The 3,249-nt window shown below is 57.0% G+C and overlaps 2 protein-coding genes across 2 annotated transcripts in view; one reads left to right on the top strand and one right to left on the bottom strand.

Moving 5' to 3' along the window:
* Positions 1-3,249, top strand: part of LOC113204579 (C-factor) — a 24,242-nt gene that overhangs the window by 775 nt on the left and 20,218 nt on the right. The window lies entirely within an intron of this gene.
* Positions 1-3,249, bottom strand: part of LOC113204509 (proto-oncogene tyrosine-protein kinase ROS) — a 26,254-nt gene that overhangs the window by 17,173 nt on the left and 5,832 nt on the right. The window lies entirely within an intron of this gene.

The following is a 3,249-nucleotide window of genomic DNA, read 5'->3' as shown; positions in this document are numbered from 1 at the left end:
ATGTTCTTATATCAGCTATGTTATTTCTATGTGAGAATTCTGAGACTCCGACCAGGGACGCCGCTGTCGTTGACCCTCCCTAACCGACGCGGAGCGCTGGGTGACGGTTACACTGACTTCTCGGCCGGCCCACACTGGACGGATGGGCCGGGCCGCCTTGTGGCGGTTACGCCGGGTCACGCTCGCTGCCCCCGAGAGGAGGGTGTCTTGAGCGTGCCGCGTCCTTCCTGGTGGGTGTCTTCCGCGATGCGGCGGCAGAGCTCTCTGACGCTTCCGGGCCGGGGGACTCGGGGCTCGACAGATTGCCTTTGTGCTGAGAGGGGTTGCGCGCGCGTGCAGGTGGACGAGGAGTCCTAGAATTGCCGTGATCGCGGGCGAATAGGGTGACGAGGGTAAGGTGTGGGTGTGGGTCATTGTCGTGACCTTTCTTAACACTTCTATTTAAAACCCTGCGTAGAGATGAAGTGCTTTGGAAAAAGTACCCTTTCACCTAAAAAATGGCGTAATTTGTGTACGATGCGCGTTAGGCGGGCGATTTAGTGATTTAGTTAGCTCACGGTTTATTTCAGTTGCGGTCTTTCATCACAGAGTCAGGCCAGGTCGGAACTAGCAGAGCACCAGGGCTGCCGGTTATAATGACTGAGGCGGTGAGAGCTGAATGTTGGGGCGTGCCTCCAACTCTCAAACAAACTTTATCCCCTGCACGCGCCTCACCTCACCACCACCGTGCTTAGGCTCCGGCAGTCAGCAAGGCAACGCACCCTCATAGGGGACACGTTGTTTGCAGTACGCATTTTCCGCGAACAAAACAAAAACGTACATAAATGAACAAATGCCAATTTATAAGAGAAATAACGAGTTAAATATTTTTATTTCTTTAGTTAAAACTGTACAGAAATGGCGATGATGGACCTTGGTATAACGACGGGCCTTACCCTTACGCCCCTCCCGCGCCCATTTTATAAAATAAGTCGACCCAAACTCATTACATCCGGAAGGATGTCTCATACGCCTACAAATCCACACTTTAAAAGGAAAAAGGCGATTTTGTATCCAGTGAAGATGTGTTCTTAAGCACATCTCAATTGAACGCAAATTTGTATCTGAAAAGTTACAAGTTACAACGTAGGGTTTTGTGTCTAGTTTAGAGAAAAATTTGAATCCCATTTAGATGTGCTTACGAACGCAACCTCGCTGGATACAAAATTGCCCTTCCATATGTAGAGCGTGGACAACCGCTGCGCCCTTAGATGCGGCCCAGCATGCTGGCGAACCACTCGCGGAGGGGCAGCGGCCGCACGGCGCCCGTCGGGCCCTTGCCGCCCTGGGGCAGCCTGTTGCTGGCCGCAGGCTTGACCAGGACCACCATGGGCTTGAGCCGCGCCACCATGGGCGTCACCATGGGCTTGGGCCGGGCCTTGGTGGACCCCGACGCGGGAGCGCCCATGCCCATGCCGGGCTTGTACGGCTGTAGCCTCACGGCCACGGGGCCCTTGAAGGCGGTGCCCTTGAGCGGGCCTTTGATCACGATGGTGGGGCTCTTGAGCGGCAGCCGGAGCGGCCGCAGGTGCCTAAACGCCGCGGGCGCCTGGTAGCTGCCGTCGCCGAACATGAGCTGGCCGTCGGCGTGCGTCATTCCTGCAACACAACAGACGTGAGAAGCACTGGTTGTGCCTTACAGGGTGGCCCGCATAAACCCCGAGCGGACTTTGCCTACCGCCCACCGCCTCTTACAACGGCGGCGCGTTGCCCCTTGCGATCAGGCAACGCGTCAACACGCCTGCGCGGTGCACTATAAATAAGAAATCGTCCGGGATTTGTGGGCCATCCTGTATATTCAGAATCGGTGCTACAGTCAACTGTAACCTCGATCGAGGTTACTCTCTCTTCAGATGAATCCATCTGGGTCAACAAGTAGTAGCAGATGCGGCCCTGCTTGCCAATTTTCATCATGGCCCCCAGATTCGTGCAGAGAAATCGAGATGAACGTGTTGTTTTTTCGAAACGGCCCCCTCCCTGGAGTGGCTCGTCATGCCGATTGGTTCCGGCTCCTCACCTCTGAGGTGGTCCTCCTGCCCCTCCAGGTCCTGCTCCTGTGCGGTGGGCTCGAACCCCCGGGGCGTCTCTGCAGAGACGGCGAGCTCCCCTGCGCGCTTGTTGATGTGCAGATACACGTCGGCCGCCGGGGGAGGCGGCGGCGGCTGCGTCTGGTCCGCGAGGCGCCACACGGGGGGCGGCGGGGGTGGCGGGCGGAGCGGCAGGCGCGGCGGCCCCGGCGACAGGCGCACGCCGGGCGGCTCCAGCGGGTTGCCCTGGCAGTCCCTGGTGATGAGTGTGGAGTGCGAGCGGCGCTGCAGGCGCTGGTGGGCGCCGCCCTGGTCATGGACGTGAGCGTGCAGCGGGCAGCCGGGGCCTGGGCCGACCCCTACCCGCGGCTCGCTACTGCAACAACACAGACACATTCCAAGCGTTAAACTTTTCCATCCGTGTGCCCCGAATGCCAAAGCGAGTAAGATTTTTCTGACACTTCTTAATGCGTGACAAAAGTGTCGTGTCTCACGTTTGGCAGGGCGTACGTTGTCTGGAAAGCATGCAAGTTAAAAGTCCGACGGACTCAGCACCGGCACACATTCGGTCAGAAACGGTAAACCGGAAAAGAAAGGAATATGATGTCACAGGCGTCCGTTGATGGTAATTTTTAGCTGATTTTGGGGGCACCTCTATCGACATTTGTTGAGACCTCGTGTGAGACCTTCTTGTGTTATCCTGCGGTGCGCAATAAGTCAAAAACACGTCCTTAGATTTCTTAAATGGTGAGGTGTCGGTGTCCGGGACTTAGGACCTTCCGCCACCCATCCGCCGAGACCAACACTTACCTCTTCCTGTCCGGATACTGCTGGTGGTGGGCCTCCTCTACCTGGGGATGGCCGTGATCCAGGTCCCACACCTGGGTGCCCGAGGAGCCCTTCCCGGACCAGCGCACCTGCAACAGTAGGGGGTTTGAGGGTCTGAGCGAGGTCCGGGACGAGCTGTGGTCTGTTCAAGAGGAAATCGTCCATTATCGTTCAAAATCATGTCAGCTTTATTATGTCATCCATAGACATCCTCTGTTGCTCGCAGTACTTGTTGGGTCAATGACTCGTTTCTGCCGTTTGCGGAGCATCATCGATTCTCCAGAGACTTTACTCGAATGGCGCGGGTGGCTGTGAACTCCTGTGGTGCTGGCGAACTGGCGGAAAGGGAGCCCCT

This window comes from Frankliniella occidentalis, unplaced genomic scaffold (genome assembly GCF_000697945.3).
Source record: "Frankliniella occidentalis isolate FOCC.00 unplaced genomic scaffold, Focc_3.1 Scaffold69, whole genome shotgun sequence".
NCBI lineage: Eukaryota > Metazoa > Arthropoda > Insecta > Thysanoptera > Thripidae > Frankliniella > Frankliniella occidentalis.
The sequence above is the reverse complement of the archived record's forward strand: the minus strand, read 5'-3'. Positions and strand labels throughout refer to the sequence as shown.